At 38.4% G+C, this 25,265-nt stretch overlaps 1 protein-coding gene across 21 annotated transcripts in view; it reads left to right on the top strand.

Moving 5' to 3' along the window:
* Positions 1-25,265, top strand: part of ENOX1 (ecto-NOX disulfide-thiol exchanger 1) — a 570,778-nt gene that overhangs the window by 170,730 nt on the left and 374,783 nt on the right. The gene's annotated exons all lie outside the window — the stretch shown is intronic.

Below are 25,265 nucleotides of genomic sequence, written 5' to 3'. Positions count from 1 at the left end.
TTTATTTACTCTGTAAGCAGCCCTGTACATAAGAATCCTACCACTTCCCAATCCCCCACCAAATTCCACAGTCTTCTCTCAAAATATATTCAAATTTTATTCCAAGGCTCCTCAAAGTTTAATGTACATTCAGATCACCAAGAGATCTTGTTAAAATGCACGTTCTGATTCAGTAATTCTGGGGTGGGGTCTAAGGTTCTGCATACTTAGCAAGTTCTCACATGATGCCTTGTTGCTGGTCCTCAGACCACATTTTGTATGTAGCAAGGCTCCAGAGTCCACATCCCACATCATTCTAACTGTATTTAACATACCTCATTGGAAATGGGGGGCTCCTCCCAGACCCACCACATGTAACTGGCAGGAAAATGTTCATTACAGCCTAGTGGCTCTTAGGGGCTGCTGGTGGGTCATTAGTCATGAATGTAGGTGTAGAAACTGGATTGGGACCCAGCTGATGACAGTGAGCAGGGAGAGAAGGAGGGAGGGAGAGGAAGACAGAGAAAGCGAGAACACAAGTAAGCAAGTGCTAAAAAAAAAAAAAAAAAAAAAAAACCAAAAAACAAAAAAAACACTTTATTTTGGGGAAATGTTTATGAGGAAAGTAGGCAGACTCTTTGCACTTTTAGCTTGAGGTCCAAAGCCAGGTGAGGAAGTAAGTGTGAGGTTCTTGGAGGAATCTAAGAGCTTAGAAAAAGAGCCTCAGAGTTGTTCAGTCCTGGTCACACAGATAGGGGTACCTTCATTCCAGGGTTCAGGGCATGCTGTGTGTAGTGACAACCCTTTCAGCAGGCAGCCTGTCCAATCTGTGGGATTTTCTTCTGAAACTGTCAACAGAAACTAACTATATCCAGTGTTTTTTGTGTTTCTGATGCCATAATAGAGTCTTCCCATAGTAACCCTGATATGGTGCTCTGTATGCTGTCAAGCTAATCGCAGATTCCTGTTCCTGATGGGTGAGGACTGTTGAGAGGCTGATTTCCAATAAATACTATTCCAGCAACAACAGAGATAGGAGTTTTTATTGTCAAAGTAAACTAAGGAAAGCACCACATGCCCTGTTGCCCCACCTTTTATATTCTGCATTCCTAGGACAGCCGACACTTTTATTTTTCATTATTGTGGAATGAAATGGGTAAAATGAGATATACCTTCTTTTTTTTTTTTTTCCAACAGAGTCTTGCTCTGTAGCCCAAGCTGGAATGCAGTGGCATGATCTCGGCTCACTGCAACCTCCGCCTCCGGGGCTCAAGCGATTATTGCGCCTCAGCCTCCCAAGTAGCTGGGACTACAGGCACCCACCACCATGCCTGGCTAATTTTTGGTATTTTAGTAGATTTAATCTTATTACTTATAGGTCTGTTAAGACTTTCTATTTATGGTTCAGTCTTGGTAGGTTGTATGTTTCTAGGAATTAATCCATTTCTTTTGGATTATCTAATTTGTTGGCATATAATTTTTTGTAGTAGTCTCTTATCCTTTTAATTTCTGTGGCATCAGTTATAATCCCTCCTCTTTCATTTCTGATTTGATTTATTTGAGTTTTTTCTTGATCTAGCTAATGGTTTGTGAATTTTTTTGAACTTTTCAAATAAACAACTCTTAGTGTCCTTGATTGACCCATTTTAAAAATAGCTTTATTGGGATATAATTTACATACCATAAAATTCACTCATTTAAAGTGTACAATTCAGCAGTACATAATTTTTTCATTTATGTTCAGGTTGTACAACCATCATTTTAGAACATTTTCACCATCCTAAAAGAAACCTTGTACCCAATAACAGGTTGAGTCATTTTTAATTGTATAAATACAATAGACTTCCTAGAACCTGTTTTTGACTGTAATAAATATAATGAACTTTGGGAACCAATTTCTGACTGTAGTTAATATGATGAACGTTTGAAGATGGACTAGTAAACAATAAAATTTATTAAGGAGGTTTGTATTCTGTTAACTCATCTAAATTTGTTATCACTCAAATAATAACACTCAAAATTTTTTATAATTGATAAAAATTGTATGTGTTTATCATGTACAACATGTTTTAAAAAAATGTATACAATGTGAAATGGCTAAATTGAGCTAATAAACATGCATCTCTTCAAATGCCATCATCAAATATCAAATTTTTTGATCAGTTGGAACATTTTTATTACTCAGAAATATTTATTACAAAATGTAAAGCTTAATATTTATTTGCAACTGTGTATCAAATACATTTTGTTGATGATATGATGAAGTGAGTAAAGAAAGGTAAGAAAGGTAGTGATACATAAATGTTCATTATATTATGTTTATGGAGCAAAATACTATGCTAAAGTGGAAGGCACAGATCATAATGCTTGCTACTGATTTATTTTGGGAACCATATCATGAAAATATGCGAGAAAAATACTAAGAACAATTTATGAGAATGAGTAACCAGACTAACTTTTTGAAACAAGTTCTTGTGGAGGAAAAAGCATTAATTTTCAAGTTTCCATTATAGGGAATTCTTGAATGTATACTTTCTAGGAGCCATGAAGTCTGCCTTTGCTTTACTCTTTTGGAAAGTACCCTGAATCCTGTTCCTAAGGTTTTTGCAAAAAAAAAAAAAAAAAAAATCTGACCTTTCTAGCTGATGACAAGTAGACACCAACAAAGATGTTGCTTCTATTTATGTAGTCTTTTTGCCAATGAAAATTCAGTTCCCTTTTTGATCTTTCTCAATTATCAAGAAAAACTCTGTCTCTCAAATATGATACTCTCAAACTAGTGACTGAGAAAATATGAGCGTAATCCGTTCAGGGGGCATCTGTATTTTCATGACTAACAATTTCAACTGCTGTTAGCTGGGCTGGTCACTGTGAGATCTACTCTGTTGGCTCTTCCTAGCTGTAATACACACCATCTTATTCAAAAAGAGCTTGCCTGGCTCCTTCATCTGTTCTCTCTGACTGCTTTCCAGAGGTCAGCTTCCAGAGTAGTTGAAATGTTTTTCCTTTGGCTTCCCTTCCTATAGTCACCCCTCATCAACTCTACCCACAAAACAAATTACCAGGAACTCTTTAATAATATGCTATTAACATTCATATGTGAGGACGCCTGTTGACAGCAATTGGTTGGATATGAATGACTGTAAAAAACTGCAGAATTGCAACAAGGGAAAAAATGTGTTAACCCTGAATGTGATATCAGACTCTTGGAGAGCATTTAGGGAATCTGTGTTCATAAGGCCAGTGCATTAGCAGGCTAGAAAGCAATGTGAACTCATGGAAAAGAGCAAGGTACCATGCCAGGGGCAAGCCTAGGCCTCTCAGCCAAGCTCCCAACTGCTGAGAGGTTTACTTGTTTTGCAAACTGTACAAGTAATTGGTTGTTAAGTCACATTCTGTGGTTTCTGGAAGTGTTGTGCAATTTCGCTTTACAAAAAAAGTATTGCCAGAATGCATTAGAAATAATGATTTAAGATTGAACTGGCTCTGTTGAAATTACCTAAATTACATGCTGCAACATTGTTTTTCCCAGGTGGCCAAAATCACTGACTTAAGATATTTAAAATGTCAGAAGTGTATATTCTTAATAGAGTTGAAGAATCAGCAGTACTTCAGGGAGTATTGTGGATCTTCATCATCATCTAAGTAGCCTTTTGAGACTACATGGGTCGTGACTTGATTTCTGTCATACATAAATCCAAAATGATGGATGCATTCTGACATCCAGACAGGGCTGAACCAGATGTGTGATGGAGTCATGTTTGCCAGATCCTTGCTTCAAACCCTTGAGTATATATTTAACATTTAAACATGTACACCAAAGGATTATTCTTTATACTATTGTAATTCTTAATGCCTAACAGATGGATTGATGGGTGTATGTGTATGTCTGGGTGAGCAGAGCTGGATTAAGGGATGGCAGTTTCCCCGGGCACCTTGCATTGGAACATCAGTGGTATAAATGGGAAACATGACACCTGTTAACTTAGCTTTCCACATATAACACTTAGGCAATTTGCAAGCAAAATTTATTACAAGGCCCCCAAGGTGGGATAGGAGGGAGATAACAGTAAGAGTTGCCGCCATTATTGAACTATCTTTATGGAATGTTTTTATAACAATAACAAAAAAATCATTGGCATTCCTGAACTCTCTCTATTGAATATTTTGCACAGTGTAACAGCAAGCACCACAACCATCCTATTTTAGAATTGCCTGAATTTGACAGGTCACTGTCAGTTGAAATTCTTACACTGAGCAGTATTTTACGTAGGTGTGTTTATTGGCAATGGCAATTTGATTTGTTTTTAATATTAAGTTTAAAAGTTGTTACTGTGTTTTCCAAGCATTTTCCTGTATCAGTAAGTCATAAAACTGAACTGAAAAAAAAAAAAAAAAAAAAAACTATGGGAAAGTGGGAAATGTTTTAACAACATGAAAGTAAATAAAAGAACTTTGAAATCTGTTTTGTAACTTTGTAACCATATCTGTGAGAGTTACCTCTGCCCTCCTGAATATGAATAACTAATGCTGTCCGTTAATGAGAAACCACAAAATTGTGAAATGAAAGACTGACGCAAGTGAAAGTGATATGTTCATTTAGTGCGTGAACTAACCCTGTTCGTTAACTAAGCATAAAGATAGACACACTTTTCTTAATGGAAAATAAGTTTTCCCCAACTCCATCTAATAAATGTTGAATAAGTACTTTAAAAATATCATTTTGAATGGGTACCAAACCTTTAGCCTTTCTCAGCACTCACATGATCAAATCTCAGTCGGACAGATTGTGTAAGGTGGGTGTGGAGGATGAATGAGCAGGTACAAGCATACACAGTTGAATACACAGCACAAGAAAAGTGCTCCCATGCATGTAATTAGATGAGTCCCAGTTTGAAAAAGTTACAATTTATTTATCACCCGCAAAATGTTGCAAAAATATTGCATAAATGCCAAGAGCACTTTGACTTTACAATATTACGTTGGAGAACTATCTGGACCCTATCCTGATGGCCAGGGCAGATGGTAGATATCATGTGCTAAGAACAGGCACTTTGCAATTCCCAGCATTTGGAAATCTGCCATATAAATTTGAAATGGGTCAAAGTGAAATGCTGAGATTGTTTTATACTTATGAGAAGGTGCAAAATTTCAAAACTTGGGAAAATAGGAAGTTATTTCCTGATAAAAGAACTCTAAAAATGTTTGGAACCAAAGATTAATTTATCTTGCTCTTCTCCAGATGGACAGAAGATGGAAAAATTTCTTACATGAGTGAAGTAAGTCCCTAGTAGTAGATTAATGTTTTTCTTACATTTGTAATGGTCATTTTAAATATTTGTGTTGATACACCTTACATTAATTGTTGTGCCATAATAATGAAGTTATTACTTTTCAGTGCAATAATATGTGTGCAAGCTTTAATGAGAGTCTGCAAGGAAGTGAAAATAAAATAAAATGACATGGTTTATATTACAAATAAAAAAAGAACATTTTTCCAATTGCATGTGTGACATTATATGTGGAAAAATAATTAGATGCTACATGTGCTATACTTTATAATAGCTTTGCCTTTTAGATATTTGAATCTTAGACTTTTATCTCTTCTATGAGGTTGTTGTCATTAGATGAGAGGAGGCAGCATCAGAATGGTAGTGAAGAGATTCTAGAAAGCTCAAACTGTATATTCACAGTCACATAACTCAGATCCAGAATTATTCATTATACCAAAACATAAACTACTTACAAAATATAAATACAGCCACAGTGACTACTTTATTAAATTATAACCACTGGGTGGAGAAAATTTATGAAAATAAAAAAGAACCTTTAAGCTATCTATACAGTTGCAAATGAGTTATTAAGGTGTAGATAAGCTAGTAAGTATCTTATGCAGGGGTAAAAGGAAAAAAAGCTTCATTCACAGATATGTACAAATAGAAAGTAATGGATTGTGATTTTTTGGTTTGCTAACCATAAAGAAGTACCTATGTATATCCACCTGATTGTTAAAAGACACAGAGACAGGAAAAATGTCAGATCAAAGATTGGACTATAAAATACAAGGAAAGGGGCTCTAGCACTTACTGAGTGCCTGCTCTGTGTCAGGCACTGTGCTGGACATTTTATACACATTGTAATTTGAGAACAGAGAGTTCTGAATAGCAGAATAACTGGCAGAGCTTAGAAGGGGTGATGCCAGTTGGTTTAGAAGTTCAAGTGATGAAAGGAGGTGGGTAGCTGACACTGACGTTACAGGAGGCCCAGCAATAAGGAGTAACATTTAGGTCAGACCTGGACACTCTGCAGGGTGCCAGACAGGAAAAGTCTTCAGCTGTTGCTACCTGTATACCTCAGTGATGGCTAATGGCAGTTTTGTGCTGGTTCAAAGCACATTAGTCATGAAGCAGGTCTTTGGTTCATATATAGGATGGGAGGAAAAAGGGAAAAGACCAAAAAGCAATCATGACATCGGGGGTATTTATATCTGTTATCTATCCAGCCCCTCATCCACCCAATTTGAGATGGCAGGAGGCATTTCTTGGTTAACTCCTATGACCAATAGCCCTGAGTTCCTGTCACACTCATTTCTAGCTGCAGCTGTGCTTATTGTTGTGGCCCAGCATGTCAGCTGGCTTGGAATGATGTCCCTCAGTCATCAAGGAGAAGTTGTATAATATTCAGTGTACTCTTAAAGATAAACACAGGGAAAATGTATTCTAGAAAGATGAGTTTCATCTTTTCATTGTATTGGTGATTCCTTGAGGGAAGAAATGATCTCATTCGTCTTTATATCCTTTGACATCTAACACAATGTTTTTTACATAATAGTTAAAATATATGTGACATTAAATAGAATAGAAATAACTTCAGTTTCGGGGAAAAAAATGATAACATATTGTTTAAAGTCCAGTGTTCTTATTCTCAGGAAATTCAACCAGAAATGACACTTTGCTCTCCCCATGCTCGTACCCATTCTCAGACCTCAAAATAATGATGCTTTCATTTATTGAATTAAGGAGTCAATTACTGAAATGTCTTTAGTGAAGAGGATATGTTTCTAAAGCATTTTTCAGGAACACATAACAAAAGAAGATATTGTAAAGTGGTGTCACATGATGGAATGATTCCCAGCCATTCTGCATCATATATGCACTCCTGTTCCTGGATGTTTCTCAGCTCAGTGACTTGATGCTTCTAGCCTTAAGCCATTGCAACTCCCTGAGCTCAAGAGAGGATTAGACAGATATTACCCAGAGACAAAGACCACAGACATTTCACAGGATGTCTCTACCAGAGGCTTTATCAGAGAATCCTTATATCTACCCATGCCTAACACATACCTCTGAAGATTCCAAACTTCCCTTCAAGAGAATCAACATCATGCATTAGAAAGAGCAGTAGGGTCTTGAGTCTGCAGGCTGGGACTTCAGCAACTGTACTTGCCCTAATTGGTGAGCAGTAACGTCTGTGAGCTTCAGTTTTTATACTTATCTACATGCATAAAATGAGTATTATAATATTCAAGATTTTCAATATTTTCTCTACAAAATTATTGGTCAGATGATATGAAATAATGTATCTCATATATTTGGGGATTTGTAAGCACTAAACACACATCAAGCCAGGGTTTTCTGTATGGCCAGACTAACATTTTTGTAGCTTTGCTCCCATGAATGTGTTAACTTACTGCCATTGGTAATATTTGAAAATAAGGAAAATTGTAGGGAACTTTTTACCAACAAACTATGCGGTTACAAATAAATTACTTAGGGTATATTGATAACTCTAAAGAAAGGAAAAACAGAAAGCTTCATTAATAAAGAAGGAAACTCTATGCACAATAAGCACAAACTCTATATGTACACTTTTGGCCTAATCCAATACTCTGTGATTTTTTTTAATTTGTAATTTTTGTGGTTACATAGCAGGTGTACACATTTAAGGGGTACATGAAATATTTTGATACATGCATACAATGCATAATAATCACATCAGGGTAAATGGGGTATCCATCTCTTCAAGCATTTATCATTTCTTTGTTACAAACAATCCAATTATACTCTTAGTTATTTTTTAATGTATAATAAATTATTGTTGACTGTAGTCACTCTGTTGTGCTGTCAAATACTGGATATATATATATTTTTTGAGACAGGGTCTCGCTCTGTCACCCAGGCTGGAGCACAGTGGCACTATCTCAGCTCACTGCAGCCTCTGCCTCCTGGGCTCAAGCGGTACTCCCCCTAAGTAGCTGGGAACTACAGGCACATGCCACCATACCCAGCTAATTTTTCTATTTTTTTAGTAGAGGTGGGGTTTTCCCATGTGGCCCAGGCTGATCTCGAACTCCTGGGCTCAATGATTCACCCACTTCGGCCTCCCAAAGTTCTGGGACTACAGGCCTGAGCCACCATGCCCTGCCATCAAATACTAGATCTTATTCATTCTATCTAATTATATTTTTGTACCCACTAACTACTCCCCTTCCCCCTGCTCCTACTATTCTTCCCAGTCTCTGGTAATCATTGTTCTACTCTCTATATCAATTAGTACAATTGTTTTAATTTTTAGCTCCTACAAATAAGTAACAACATGAGAACTTTGTCTTTCAATTCCTGGCTTATTTCACCTAATATAATGACCTCCTTTGCATCCATTTTTGTTGTAAATGACAGGATCTCATTCTTTCTTATGGCTAAATAGTACCCCCTTGTGTAGATGTACCCCATTTTCTTTATCCATTTGTCTGTTGAGGGCTTCCAAACCATGGCTATTGTGAATAGTGCAGCAATAAACATGAGAGTGCAGATATCTCTTTGAAATACTGATTTCCTTTCTTTTGGGTATATAACTCACAGTGGCATTGCTAAATCATATGGTAGTTCTATTTTTAGTTTTTTGAGGAGCCCCCAAATTTAGTTTTTTGAGGAGCCCCCTAGTGGTTATACTAATTTACATTCCTAACAACAGTGTGCAAGTGTTCCCTTTTTTTCACATCCTTGCATACATCTACTATTGCCTGACTTTTGGTTAAAAGACATTTTAACTGGGGTGACATGATATCTCATAGTACTTTTGATTTGCATTTCTCTGATGGTCAATGATATTGAGAATCTTTTCATATACATGTTTGCCATTGGCATGTCTTCTTTTGAGAAGTGTCTATTCAGATCTTTTGCCCGTTTTTTAATTGGATTATTAGATTTCTTCCTAGAGAGTTGTTTGAGCTCCTTCTGTATTCTGGTTATTAATCCCTTGTCAGATAGATAGTTGGCAAATATCTTCTCCCATTCTTTGGGTTATCTCTTCACTTTGTTGATGGTTTCCTTTGCTGTGCAGAAGCTTTTTAACTTGATGTGATCCTATTTCTTCATTTTTGCTTTGGTTGCCTGTGCTTATAGGGTATTACTCAAGAAATCTTTGCCCAGTCCAATGTCCTGAAGAATTTCCCCAGTGTTTTCTTGTAGTAGTTTTACAGTTTGAGCTCTTAGATTTTAGTCTTTAATCCATTGTGATTTGATTTTTGTATATGGTAAGCGATAGGGGTCTAGTTTCATTCTTCTGTATATGGATATCCAGTTGTACCAGCACCATTTATTGAAGAGACTGTACTTTCCCCTAATGTATGTTCTTGACATCTTTGTCAAAAATAAGTTTACTGTAGATGTATGGATTTGTTTCTGGGTTCTCTATTCTGTTCCATTGGTCTATGTGTCTGTTTTTATACCAGTACCATGCTGTTTGGTTATTATAACTCTGTAGTATAATTTGAAGTCAGATAATGTGATTCTTTTACTTTTGTTCTTTTTGCTTGGTATAGCTTTGGCTATTCTGGATCTTTTGTGGTTCCATAAAAATTTTAGGATTGTTTTTCCTATTTTTGTGAAGAATGTCATTGGTATTTTGACAGGGATTACATTGAATCTGTAGATTGCTTTGTGTAGTATGGACATTTTAACCATATTGATTCTTCCAGCCCATGAACATGGAATATCTTTCCGTTTTTTGTGTTCTCTTCCATTTCTTCCATCAGTATTTTATTATTTTCATTGTAGATATTTTTGTAAAATACATTTTTTTAAACAAATAAAATATTTTTATTGAGGTGTTATTGACATACAAAAAGGTGCACATATTCACTTTATGCAGACACTATAATCATGCCATAAACATAGGCATCATTTCTAAAAATTTGCTTCCTCCCTTGTTTCTTTTTATTAAGTTATTATTGCTATACAAAAAGGTACATTTATTTAATCTATGCCCAGTCTACTTTTTGTTTTCAATTTCTTTATTTTATTTTATTATTATTATACTTTAAGTTTTAGGGTACATGTGCACAATGTGCAGGTTAGTTACATATGTATACATGTGCCATGCTGGTGTGCTGCACCCATTAACTCGTCATGTAGCATTGGGTATATCTCCTAAAGCTATCCCTCCCCCCTCCCCCCACCCCACAACAGTCCCCAGAGTGTGATGTTCCCCTTCCTGTGTCCATGTGTTCTCATTGTTCAATTCCCACCTATGAGTGAGAATATGCAGTGTTTGGTTTTTTGTTCTTGCGATAGTTTACTGAGAATGATGATTTCCAATTTCATCCATGTCCCTACAAAGGACATGAACTCATCCTTTTTTATGGCTGCATAGTATTCCATGGTGTATATGTGCCACATTTTCTTAATCCGGTCTATCATTGTTGGACATTTGGGTTGGTTCCAAGTCTTTGCTGTTGTGAATAGTGCTGCAATAAACATACGTGTGCATGTGTCTTTATAGCAGCATGATTTATAATCCTTTGGGTATATACCCAGTAATGGGATGGCTGGGTCAAATGGTATGTCTAGTTCTAGATCCCTGAGGAATCGCCACACTGACTTCCACAATGGTTGAACTAGTTTACATTCCCACCAACAGTGTAAAAGTGTTCCTATTTCTCCACGTCCTCTCCAGCACCTGTTGTTTCCTGACTTTTTAATGATTGCTGTTCTAACTGGTGTGAGATGGTATCTCATTGTGGTTTTGATTTGCATTTCTCTGATGGCCAGTGAGACTTAAACGTTAGACCTAAAACCATAAAAACCCTAGAAGAAAACCTAGGCATTACCATTCAGGACATAGGCATGGGCAAGGACTTCATGTCTAAAACACCAAAAGCAATGGCAACAAAAGCCAAAATTGACAAATGGGATCTAATTAAACTAAAGAGCTTCTGCACAGCAAAAGAAACTACCATCAGAGTGAACAGGCAACCTACAAAATGGGAGAAAATTTTCACAACCTACTCATCTGACAAAGGGCTAATATCCAGAATCTACAATGAACTCCAACAAATTTACAAGAAAAAAACAAACAACCCCATCAAAAAGTGGGCGAAGGACATGAACAGACACTTCTCAAAAGAAGACATTTATGCAGCCAAAAAACACATGAAAAGATGCTCACCATCACTGGCCGTAAAATACATATTTTTGTGTATTTTATTTCATTGTAGATGTCTTTCACATTTTTGTGAAATACACAATTTCTGTGGATTTCATTTTATCTGTAGCTGTGTAAATGGGATTACTTTCTAGATTTCTTTTTCAGATTGTTTGCTGTTGGCATATAGAAACACTACTGATTATTGAATGTTAATTTTGTATTCTACAACTTTACTGAAATTTATGATTTCTAATAGTTTTTTGGTAAAGTCTTGAGGTTTTTCCAAGTATCAGATCATCTGCAACCAAAAAATTTGACTTATTCCTTTCTAATTTGGATTCCCTTTATTTCTTTCTCTTGTCTGATTGCTCTGGCTAGGACTTCCAGTTGTGTTGAATAACAGTGGTGAAAGTGGGCATTGATGTCATGTTCCAGATCTTATAAACCTGATCATTCATCATGACCAAGTGGGATTTATCCCCAGGATGTAAAGATAGTTCAACATAGGCAAATGAATCAATGTGACACATCATATGAACAGAATGAAGGATAAAAACTATATGATCATTTCAATTGATGCTGAATAAGCATTTGATAAAGTTCAACATCCCTTCATGTTAAAAACCCTCAAAAATCTAGGTATTAAGGAATATACCTCAATACAATAAAAGTCATAACCAACCGACAGCTAGTATTGCACTGAATGGGGAAAAACTTTTTTAGTACTGCTTTTGCTGTATCCAAGAGGTTTTGGTGTATTGTTTTTCTTTTATTATTTGTTTCAATAAATTTTTAAATTTCCTGCATAATTCTTCATTGGCCCACTAGTCATTTAGGAGCTTATTGTCTGATTTCCATGTGTTTGTATAGTTTATTGCTCCTTTATTTCTCCTTCCTATTTGAAGGATATTTTCACTGGATATACTCTTCTAGGATAAGAAGTTTTTTTCTCTAAGCACTTTAAATATGTCATTTTGCACTCTTCTGGCCTATAAAGTTTCCACTGAGAAGTTTGCCAGCAGATGTATTGGAGCTCCATTATATGTTATTTCTTTCCTCTTGATGCTTTTAGAATCTTTTCCTTGTCCCTGACCTTTGGGAGTTTGATTAGTAAATGTCTTGGTCACCTTATTTTGGTTACATCTGCTTGGTGTTCTGTAACCTTCTTGTACTTGAATATTGATATCTTTCTTTAGGTTTGGAAAGTTCTGTGTTATTATCCCTTTGCATAAACTTACTATCCCTATCTCTCTTTCTCTCTACCTCTTCTTTAAAGCCAGTGACTCTTAGGTTTGTGCTTTTGGCTTTTGAGGCTATTTTCCAGACCTTGTAGGTATGCTTCGTTCTTTTTGATTATTTTTTCTCTTGTCTCCTTTGTGTATTTTCCAATAAGTCTGTCTCCAAGGTCACTAATTCTTTCTTCTGCTTGATCAATGCTGCTGTTAAGAGACTATAATGCATTCTTCAGAGTGTCAACTGCATTTTTCAGCTCCAGAATTTCTTCTTGATTCTTTTTAATTATTTCAGTCTCTTTGTTAAATTAATTAGACAGTATTCTAAATTCCTTCTCTGTGCTATCTTGAATTTCATTGAGTTTCCTCAAATCAGATGTTTTGAATTCTTTGTCTGAATAGTCACATAGCTCTCTCTCCCCTGGATATAACCCTGGTGCCTTATTTAGTTCATTTGGTGAGGTCATGTTTTTCTGGATGGTCTTAATGCTTGTGGATATTCGTCCAGTCTGGTCATTGAAGAGTTAGGTGTTTATTGTAGTCCTCATAGTCTGGGCTTGTTTGTACCCGTCCTTCTTGGGAAGGTTTTCCAGGTATTTGAAAAGATGTTAGTGTTATAAGTTTTTGGTCCTTGCAGACATATCTGCATTAGAGGGTACCCCAAGGCCAGTAACACTGTGATGCTTGCAGACTCAGAGAGCTATCACCTTGTTGGTCTTGGATAAGATCTGGAAGAATTCTCTGGATTACCAGGCAGAGACTCTTGTTCTCTTCCCTTACTTTCTCCCAGACAAACAGAGTCTCTCTTTCTCTCAATGCTGAGCTGCCTGGAGCTGGCAGAGGGGTGACATAAGCATCCCTGTGGCCACCATTATTGGGATTGTGCTGTGTGAGACCTGAAGCCACCACAGCACTGGGTCTTGCCAAAGGCCTGTGGTAACCAATGCCTGGATACCACTTGTGTTCACTCAAGGCCTTAGGGCTCTACAATCAGCAGGTGGTAAAGCCAGCCAAGTTTGTGTCTTCTGTTAGGGCAGCAAGTTCCTCCCCAGGTTAGAGATGCTGTCCTGGAGCCAGGGCCTAGAGTTGGAAACCTTAGTAATCTACCTGATTCTCTATTCTACTGTAGCTAAGCTGGCACCCAAGCCACAAGGGAAAGTCCTCCTGAATCTTCCCTCTCCTTTCCACCAGCAGAGGAGTCTCTCCTCATGGTTACCACTGCCCCAGGTCTGCAGTGAGTACTGCCTGGCTACCACCATTGTTCCTTCAAGACCCAAGGGCTCTTCATTCAACTTGTGGTGGATGCTGCCAGCCTAGAACTCTCCCTTCAGGGCAGTGAACTTCTCTCTGGCCAGTGCTGGTCCAGAAATGCTGTGCAAGGGTCAACACCTGGAAATGAGGACCACAAGAGCCTGCTTGATGCTCTACCCCACTGTACCACTGTGATGGAGCTGGTTCCTAAATTGTAAGACAAAGTCTCCTTTACTCTTCCCTTTCCTTTTCTCAAGCGTAAGGGGTCCTTCCCCATAGCCACTTCAGCTGGCAATATGCTGGGTCACAACTGAAGCCAGCATGTCTCTGAGTCTTACCCAAAGCTCACAGTGAGTAGTGCCTGGGTCCTACTGCTGATTATTCAGGTTCAAAGTGCTCTTTAGTCAGCACGTGATGAATCACCCAAGATTGGGTCCTTTTCTTCTAGCCCAGAATGTGTCTAGAAATGTCATTCAGGTGCTAGGGCCTGGAATGGGGGCCTCAGGACTTTGCCTGGTGCCCTTGTCTACTGTGGCTGAGCTAGTATCCAAGTTGCAAGTCCTCAACTTGGACTTGCAAAGTCTTTACTCTTCCTTATTCTCATCTCAAGCAGAAGTAAGGAGTCTTTCCCAGAGCTGTGAGCTGTGCTGCCTGGGGTTGGTGGAGGGGCGGTACTCGCACACCTTTGGCTGCCCTGGCTGGTGTCTTACTAGGTCATATGCACCTCAAGTCCACTGACTTTGGGCCCAAAAAAGCACCAGAACTTGCCCAGGAATTGCAGTCCTTTTAGCCTAGACTGCCTTCAAGTTTATTGAGAACTGTAGAGCACTTTAGCCTGCAGTGATGAGGCTTGCTGGAACTCAAGTTCTGACCACTGGGGTGAATGATTTTTCTCTGGTTAGGGCTGGTCTAAATGCTCCCTCTGTAGGTGCCAGTTGAGTTCTGCCTAGTGTTGCTTTCCTCTGTGACAGGGCAGCACTGAGTTTCAATGCAAAGTCCCACTATCACTGTACTCTCCCTTTCCCAAGTGTGTTTAGGGGAGGGAGAGTACAGCGATGGTGGGATGTACTGCCATGGGATGAGGAAGGGGTGGCATCAGGAATTCAATATTGTCTTTTATATCGTCTTCAGTGCCTCTTTCAGTGATATAAACTTAAAACCAGGTACTGTGATTTTTGGTTCTTTTAAAGGTGCTTTTTTGTGTGTGAATAGTTGTCCAATTTTGTGTTCCTGAAGGAAGCATGATTGGTGGAGGCTTCTATTAAACCTCTTCCCTCTTTTCTCCTAGTTCAATACTTTGATTGTTATCTTAATCACAAACTCTCCCACCTGCACCACAGAATTCAGACCTCTTCCCTCCATCATGTTCACCAAGCTCACGAACGTTCTAGAATTCCCACTTAAATTGAATTAAGGCCCTGTTAACACATTTAAGTGGGTCAGTGACATTCTTTCTCTTTTACTTACCAAAGAGTTATCCTCCATGTATGTGACAGAATAACATGTTTCCTCTGCAGATCCTTATCAGTTTGCTATTTCTTTTAGAGCGTCTGTTAAACTGCTCCTTGGATCCTAAAAAAAAAAAAATTTACTTTCTAAACAACGTGTTTTTAAAGAGGTCTCCTTAAACATGACCCACAGTTTTAACAAACATTTTTCTACAGTTTTGAGCATAGCACACTGTATCATCTGTAGTTTAATATTTGTTTTAACAAGTTACAATAAAAATGAAAAACCAGTTTTGTCAAGCTTTTCCCAATTTAATGCTTTGCCGTCTGTGAGTTAGAGGCATGTGCAGAGACTGGAGGGCATTGGCAATCCTTGTGTCTTCTGCCCATAGACCATGCAGGTGGAGAGGAGCCCCTGTTAGGAACAGATGGAGTAGGTTCAGGAAAATGGCCATGCTTTCTAAACCACAGAATGTGCTTAGAGCAGTTCTGAAAATGAAGGTTTGGAGCTCTGATACTAGTACTTTCAATCTGCTTGAGGATAGGAGAAATGTTCACTCATGTAACAAACATTTATCTTGTTCCTATGATGTGCCAAGCACTAAGGTTCTGTGGAGAAAGCATGGAGCAAAATAGACAAAAACTCTGCTTCATGCAGCATATTTTCTTGTTGGAGGGGGCTATGTGTTCTTAGGAGGAGAGTGCTGTACACTAATTTGGCTTTTTTTTTTTTTCTTTAAAGGCCTACTTTGTAGTGTTTGCTGATCACAGCTGATTTCAGGCTAGCAATGTGGTATCAATGGATGGGAGCTGGGAAGAGATGAGCACAGTCAACTCTGTAGAGCCGGGAGACACAAGAGGCAGCCACTGAACAATTTCAACGTGTAAAGTGTATGTCAGATGGTGATTTGTACTGCAGAGGGTGATGAGGCAGGGAAGGGAGAATAGGGCATGCTGGAGGAGGCTTGCTGTCATAAATATGGGCAGGATAGGCCTTGCTAAGCTGGTACCATTCGGAAGGGATGAGAGTTCTAGGCAGAGGGAACAGCAAGTACAGACTCCTGATATGAGAAGAGGCCAGATATGTTTGAGGAACAATAGAGAAGCCTGTGGGCCAGAAAAGAGTGAGCAAGAAAGTGAGCAGTGGGAGATACAGTGACCCAGACCTACATTGTATAGGGCCTGCAGGCTGATGTAAGGACTCAGCTTTTTCTCTGAATGAGATGGGAGACTTTGCAGGGTTTTGAGCAGAAGAGTGACATGTCTGACAAAACATTTTAGCAAGACCCAGATGGCTGTCTCTTGAGAACAGAATAAATAGAGAAAGGGCTAGAGATGGAGAGATTAGTTAGGAATGGAGGTAATAATCCAGGTGAGAGATGGTTGTGATTTTGACCTGGGTGGTTAGATGTGGTTGTAATCTGGATTGATTTTGTGCCAGAGCTAGCCTGATTTGCTGATGGATTCGATGTATTGTGTGTGACAGGAAGAGGTGAGTCAAAGGTGACTGCAAGGCTTTTGGTTTAGAAGTCAGTCAGACCTGATGTTTTGGTTTTTGCTTTGAAGTCAGATTTAGATTCCATTCCCACCTGTCAGTGGCCCTTTGTTTCCCTTTCTTGCCCATGGATGGTAAGCTCCATGATATCATTTGGCTCTGTGTCCCCACCCAAATCCCATCTTGAATTGTAATCCCCACGTGTCGGAGGAGGGCCCTGGTGGGAGGTGATTGGCTTGTGGGGGCAGACTTCCCCTTTGCTCTTCTCATAATAGTGAGTGAGTTCTCACGAGATCTGGTTATCTGATAAGTGTATGGCTCTTCCCCCACTCTCTCTCTCTCTGTCTCCTGTTCTGTACGGTAAGACATGCTTTCTTACCCTTCGCCTTCTGACGTGATTGTAAGTTTCCTGAGGTCTCCCAGCCATGCTTCCTGTTAAGCGTGTGGAACTGTGAGGCAATTAAACCTCTTTTCTTCATAAATTACTCAGTCTCAGATAGTTCTTTAGAGCCGTGTGAGAACAGACTGATACACTCCATGAGGGTGGGGCATGCTGTAATTTTTACCATTACGTTCCTGTTGCCTAGCACAGCACTTGCCCGAGCATAGGCACTTAATACATGGTTGTGTGAATGTTGTACCTCTCTCCATAGTTTAATTTTCTGAAGTAATAATACTAACTACAGGTAGTTTTCAAGAATAAATGAAAAATAGTATACCTAAAGTATGTTGTACATCTGCCATTCAGAAAACATTAACACATGAAACCTATAATTTTTATTGCCCATATTCTATGCTGTTTAGAATGTTGGTTAAATTTTGAACACACAGAAAGGATGCTGCTTTATAGAAAAAATAATGCTAGGTTATTTTCACCATTTCCATTAAGACTTTGTCATTAACAGCCATCTCTTGAGTGACTCAAAAATATAGGAAGGACTTCCATGTCTAAAAGCCAGAAAATATAAACTGGTTTAACTGCATTGCTGCAAAGAGGAAGGATCTGTCCTACCCACAGGATTAAAGCAGGATGGAAACGAAAGAAACACCTTCCCTAGGAACTTTCTACATACGAGTATTATTTCCTATGATAATTGTTGTTTTTAAGTGGTGAAAAATGGAAGGCCTGTGGTGGTGTTAAATGTAGATGAGCAGAGACTGAACTATTTGAGCAACAGTACATTTCAGTTGTCATGGTAGCAAAAAGCTCCCGATAGATCTTTTCCCCTGTCCCCAGATGTTTAAAATCTATGTTAACATGCCCTAAATGGTGACAGAGCCAGATGTGAATGTATAATGTCATTTTTTTTAAACCTTTAGCAGTTTAGAAATCTTTTTAAAGCTCAGAGATTGAGTTTAGTTGGGAGTAAGCAAGTGAGAATTTGGTATAACATCTGTGTTTCTGAAGTTTGTATTTTTAAGCCGTATATGAAAACTCAGTTGCTTTTCCATATGATGCGTTACTTCCACACATTTTGAAGAGGAATTCTTAGAAACAATAAGAGCGTATATGGTAATTGAGACTACAGAATTTAAAATGGTCTGTATAAGTCTTTATTTTCTCGTAACATGACTTGGGTACCAATTCAGGCTAATGACTGGTAAAGAAAAGAACAGACACTAATTTGCAAGTAGCTCCTGAAGTTGATTGCTTTAAGAAAAACCTTTGCCTTTATTATAGCTCTTTTAGTAAGTGAAATTGTGTATAGATATTTTCTAAGTGAATTTGATTTTCACTAGCGTTTTAATTTTATAGGATAAAGCTTGTTAGCCAGTATTTTCCTATGAAAATACCTCTGATGAAAGTGAACAGTGTACCCTCTTCTTACCACTGACCCTATGACCCTATGAAAGAATGTTAATTGAGGGCCATGATACACGTTAAAAGAGCAGTTAACTCTTCTTGAGAAAGAAAAATTTTAATGTTCAATTAATCTGTATGGAGAACAATGAACATGAAAGTCTAATACATAAGAGACCTGCACATTGTGCACATGTACCCTAGAACTTAAAGTATAATAAAAAAGAGAGAGAAATAAAATGTTCATTGGAGTTATGTTTTTCTTCTCACTGGAGTATGAAAGAAAAAGGACAAGGGTAAGTTTTTTATAAGGAGATTAGAGTTAGATAATCAAGGAGGAAGAAGAAAACAGGAGACACCAAAGAAAAAGAAAATGTAAATAATTCCTTCTACCTGCTATTACTCTACAAACTTCTATTCATCCAATATCTATACCTCATTTGGGTCCTGGTTTTCCTTCTCACTTAACAGCCTCTTAAAATCTGGTACATTAAGCTCCTTCTGATCTAGGTATGCCACTTTCCCTCCCTGAGGCACCATCTCTTTCCCTAGCTGTGGGTTCACCCCCAAGGAGCCCTGGTGTCTCTGAGGCATCTGAGATCCACAGTACTGTCCTTCCAGATCTCCACCCGCCTCTCTGATAAACCACCTGAGCCTTTCACCTCTGACAACTTTCTTAGTGCATGCTTAGACATGGGCTGAGAGAAGCCCTGGAAAATCTTGGTCTTGGAGTGAAAGCTGTGGTGATGCAAAGGTATGACAACTGGAGGCTGTTCATCACCCATGTTCCTTGCAGCAGAATCTCTTGAAGGAAAATGGGAGCCAGGAATCTCCCTGCTGCCTCATGCGCCATCTCCCAATAAGTATTGGTGCAACTTTGGTCTTGAGGTTTGGAGTTAGGCCTGGGTTTGAATGTTGGCTTTGCTAATAGTTAGCTGTGAGCCCATGAGACATTAAGTAAGTTCTCTCCCTCTTTGTTTCTTCACTTACAAAATGGAGATAATAATACCTCCTTCCCAGGGTTGTTGTGAAAATTCAGTGAGATAATAAAGGCAGGGCTACACAGCGCCTGATAAATCCTCACCACCTACTGTGTAAGCCAAAGATAGTTACTATGGGTTCCATGTCAGCCTCAGCTCCTCTTCCTCAACTTAAACAAAATAATAATTAGCCTTTTGAACTGAAGTGCTAAGTAAACAAAAGAATAATTCAGGAATTGTTGCTACATTGCCTGTAATTTTCAAACACGTTCTTTTATACAAATATAACTCTTCTTATATGAAGATACTATTTTGAGGAATTGTATGTATGTGTACAGACTAATCTTTATTCACACTATTGCACCAGACAGGAACAGTCCAGCTAACAGTTTGTAAGAAGGGATGACTTGACCTCAGTTTGTAGACCGAAGTAACTTGCTGTTTTTACCACTGCCATTTATACCTATCACCCAAATCAAAGAATTATACCACATTCCTGGATACTGCATTCCAAATTGTAAAGGGAACTTCTTCCTTTCTAGTATCTCTGAATGGTGCAGAGATATTAAAAGGGAAGTATCTGTGCATCTTGGAAGAGTTTATTTTGCCCTCTTGCCTTGTAATCCCTTCACTCCTCCGAGCACAATGGGGCCTGGCATTGTTGGGCGCAGTAAGAGACAATCACTTAGGTAGGAGCACATCTCCCTGACCTTGTAGAGATACCTCCAGACCTAGAGGGCAAAAGGATTAGACTCGCACAAAATCCCAGATAGCTTTACCTGGATGAACTCTCAGTTTTAGCGTGCTTCATAACTCCATTACTCAATAGCTTCTTTGGTACAAAACAGGTCATTGTCAACAGAAGAAGGAGAAGTTAAGAAAACTAATATTCACTCCAAGACTTTCCCCAGAAGAAAGCCTGATAAATTGCTTCAAAGGGGGTGCCTGTGTGTGTGTGTGTGTGTGTACAGGGATTGAGTGGCAGGGTGGGGGTGGGGGAATAGAATTGCAAATCCAAATGGACCCTCAGGGGTGAGGGCGCCCTTGTTGGCTACCTCCATGGTTTCGAATTCCTGCTGAGTACGAACACTCTCCATAACCTCTCCTTAATTCTATTCACCTCTCAGGTAAGTTTCGAAGGGCTTCTTTGTTTTGTTTTGTTTTGTTTTAAGGGTTTCGCTGCAGACAGAATAACCAAGAAAACAAAGCCGGAGGAGTTGTTGTTGCCTCAGAAACCTAGAAGGCCCTCCTGCAGTGGCCTCTCAAGCTCACTCTCTCGCCACTCATCCTCAATTCCAAACCATTTTATTTCTGATCTCTGATGTAGGCTATGGGATCATTTATTCGTTTTGTTCCTTCTCCCTGAAAGGATGTAGGCCTGAGGATGCATTTTGGGCAAAATCAGTAGAATTCCTTCATTGCCAGTGAAATGGTCTCCAAAGCCTATAGGAAGGTAAACAGATGAGAAGTCACTCCAGACAGCAATCTTTGTCAGACTCTAGGCTGCTGGTCTTCTCTACAATAATTATTAGTGAAATTTTTAATCCACTTATACAAGCAGTTCTTGGAATTAGTTGGCATGTATTCTGTTACTATATGAAATACTAGCAAAACATTGCTGCTGAATAACTAATGTGATAGTTACTGATATTTTTGAGAACTTCAAGGATGCAGAATATTAAGTAAAACCTTAACAATTTATGAAAGTGTTTTTGTATGGGTATCTGGCAAAGGAATAATTATTATAAGGCAACATCTCCTTGAGATCAATTTTTAATGTGCCAAAGAATTATTGATTTTATCAGATCCTATTGTGACTTTAGGAGAATTTGTGATGAACATTAGTGTTTTCAGGGCCTTTCTCTGCAGAGGAGGATAGCAATCTGGCAAATATCAATGCAGTTAAGTTAAATTGGCTTAGTTGAATCATATAGCCTGTCTTTAGAAAAATCTTAATTTCTTCTTCCCTCCCTTCCTTCTATATTTCATTAAGATAGCATTTACAGCATAGAAAAATCTATACCAATAAGTTTTGCATTCTGATGTAAAAACATTGAAAATCCAACCAAACTAATTTTGAGGAATTAAATCACATTCTAATAGATATTGATATTCTATTACTGACAAGAATAAATCAAGCTGTTCTCTTTGTTCTATTCTTTGTGTACTTGTTTTTACTTAAAAAAAATGCAATGATGGTATTTTAAATTATCTATAAATAAAGCTGCATGAATGTTCCCATAAATTACTTAATCACATATTTTACCTGTCCCAGATGCTCAAGATTTTAAATTATTGCAGTATGCACTAAGTTATGCTTATAAGGACTGAGTGTTTCAGTAAACATATTGATTAGCTGACAAACAGTAACACAATTCTTAAATTCAGAAGTCACTAACATTTAAATGGTAGTATAAGAAGTGTGACTTGTATGCATTGTTGGACTCCTTTCACATTTTATATCTAGTCAAAAAGTTGGTCAAATTATTTGTCTTTTCAACTAAGGTGAATGACTAGGAGCTTGTTGACCACACACGGTGAAAAATATAGAGAAAGCATTGTGATCATTAGGGGTAACTGGCCCTCTAGAGGGGCTCTGGGATGCTCTTGTAAGTGGTCCACAGGCTGGCCCTCCAGTCACCCCCATTGTGGAGCTGAGTCATGTGTGGGCTGCTGTGAGAAGGTGTCCCCTGGCACAGGGCTGTTTTGGGGAGGGTGTCAAAGCCAGGCTGGTCTTTTGCCTTCAAAGTTTCCATGGGAAAAGTTACCTCCAACTTCTATTTGCCAACACCAGGATTATCACATACTCCTTTGGCAGTATTCGTGGATGGGAGCTGTAATCAGCTGAGACAAAATGCAGGTGGGAGGGGTCTGAGACAAATCTGGCCAAAGCTCCAGTTTTCCCCGGAGTTCGCTGCTCATTCCCAACTCCAATGCTCTTTTTAGAATTTTAATGCTTTTAACAAAACATTACATACATGTAAAAGAAAGCATGTAACAGGTACTTACATTATAAGACTAGAAAGACAAACACCTGTGTGTGCACTGCCCAGCTAAAGACAATTGCCAGTAAATGGAGTGCCTCCTACGTACTTTTCTCCAGTTTGCTGCCCCTCATCTCTCTCCCACCAAACCTCCTTTCTGTGCCTTTTATGTTGTCTTATGGTTTTATTCTACATGTGTGATCTGTAGACAATATATTGTTTTATGTGTTTTTGAGTTTATATGGAGGGACTCATACTCTATTTGACTTTTCTTTTATTCAACATTTTTCCCTGAGATTTATCTGTATTAATTTGTGTAGCTACACTTAATTAATTTTCACTTCTGGGAAATATTCCATTGTATGACTATTCAGAAGTTTTTAATGATCTCTTGATTCATTTGAATTGTTCATAGTTAGGTTTTTTATTTTTATTTTGCTACTACAAATAATGCTGCTAAGACCTTATATATCTGTAAGACGTAGGTGCAGATGGTTCTCTGGGAAATACATCTAGTCATTGAAATAATTAGCCAATGGGTATGTGTATCTTCAAATACAGTGCCAAATTACTGTGTAAAGTGGTTGTTAAATTTAAATTCCCACCTGTATTCAATACTCTGTGCTCTTGTCAACATTTGGAAACCACAACTTTTCTAATTTCCCCTGATCTTGATTATCAAATGATACCTCCTGGTTTAAATTTATGTTTTCCTGGTTACTATTGGAGCATTTTCTCATACGTTTTTTGACCACTTATGTTTCCTCTTCTTTGAAATACCTATTTCTGACATTTGCCCATTTCTCTGTTGGGTTGTCTTTATCTTTTGATACCTAGGCATTTTCAATGTTTTTTTTGTTTTTTTTAAAGATAGAGTTTCACTCTGTCGCCCAGGCTAGAGCACAGTGGTGTGACCCCGGCTCACTGCAACCTCCACCTCCCAGGTTCAAGTGATTCTCCTGCCTCAGCCTCCTGAGTAGTTGGGACTACAGGCGTGTGCCACCGTGCTCAGCTAATTTTTTTTGTTTTTTTAGTAGAAACAAGGTTTCACCATGTTAGCCACAATGGTCTCAATCTCCTGACCTCCTGATCTGCCCGCCTTGGCCTTCCAAAGTGCTGGGATTACAGGCGTGAGCCACCACACCTGGCCCATTTTTCAATGTATTCTATGTAACATCCTTTTGGGTTTTATGTTCACCATGTTTGTGGATTAACTCTTCATTTTCTTTATGGTGTCTTTGGATAAAGACAATTTTCATTGTAATGTGTTTCTTCTCATTTTCGGTCATTCATGCCTCATAGCCTCTAATTTACATTTTCTGTTTTCTTTGTCACTCTATGCTGCAATCTGGGGTTGCTCCTTCAAGTCTTTGTTCTAGTTCACTGAATCTTTTTTTCAAGTGAGTTCTAATTTGTGGTGTAACCCATCATTGAGTTTTTTATTTCAAAAGTTTTCTTTTTTATTTATAAAATAATCTGTTTTGTTATTTTTTTGTCTGATTGGATATTTTTTGATCATTAAAATTTTTTCCTCTCATTCAGCCACTTAGAGCATAACAATTTTCTGTTCTATGTCAATTAATGCTAATACCTGAGGCCATCCAGCAAATTTGTAGCTTGCTGTTGGCTTGGTTCCTCACCTACATATATTAATGTTTGGTTGTGAGCTCATACTTGGCTGAACTTAATCTGTGGGAATTATGAGGGATGTATATTAAGGATTTTTTTTTTTGTAGAATAGACTTGCCTATGCTTCACTGGGGTACCAGGGCTTCAATAAGCAGCCAACTAAGGACAGCTTTTATTTAATTATTTGGCCTGGGCCAGGCATGGTGGCTCATGCCTGTGATCCCAGTGCGTTGGGGACAAGATGGGATGATTGCTTGAGGCCTGGAGTTCAAGACTAAACTGGGCAACATAGTGAGACTGCATCTCTCCAAAAAAAAGAAAAATAAAAAATTAGCTGGGCATAGTGGCATTCGCCTATAGTCCTGGCTACTTGGAGGTTGAGGTGGGAGAATTGCTTGAGCCCAGGCTTTCAAGGCTGAGTGAGCTATGATCGTGCCATTGCAATTTAGCCTGGGTGACAGAGTGATACCCTATCTTAATAATGATAATAGTTATTATTTGGCCTAGAGTTTTCCTGACAACCCAAGTAATGTAAACTTCACACCATCTGAGATCTGGTCTTCTGTTGTAGATTCTGAGGGGAGACAATTATTTTCTTGTTACATTTATCCTGAGAGTAGGCAGGGACAGGTAGGCTTCCTATCTGTTTCCTCTGCAACAGGCTATTGGCTTTTGGTGCTCTCTTTCATTGAGGGTGAGGTTGTTTCTAGTACCAGCTGAATTTAGGGTCCCAGACTTAACAGCAGTACTTTCTGCAGACCCTTTGCTTTTTTTTTTCCATTAATGTCCAAAGCTCTTGGTACCTGGTTTGGTCATATTTTTCCTGCATGGAAGGCCCAACTTCAGGGTTTGCTTAGCATTCTTGTTTTAGTTTGTAGGTTTCATCTTTTGTTAGCTTCCCTTGTTTTCTGGAGAGCTCAGCAATGTGTTTATCTGTAAGTTAGTTGTTTATCCACCATGCAAATGTTTTATGAAAGGAGAGGTTTCCTGAATATTTAGCCTACCAAGGATTAGAAGTCCAAATCTGTACCAGTGCTCT

The sequence above is a fragment of the Pongo pygmaeus genome, chromosome 14 (assembly GCF_028885625.2).
Source record: "Pongo pygmaeus isolate AG05252 chromosome 14, NHGRI_mPonPyg2-v2.0_pri, whole genome shotgun sequence".
NCBI classification, from domain to species: Eukaryota; Metazoa; Chordata; class Mammalia; order Primates; family Hominidae; genus Pongo; species Pongo pygmaeus.
Note: the sequence above shows the minus strand (reverse complement) of the source record. Positions and strands in the feature narration are given on the sequence as shown.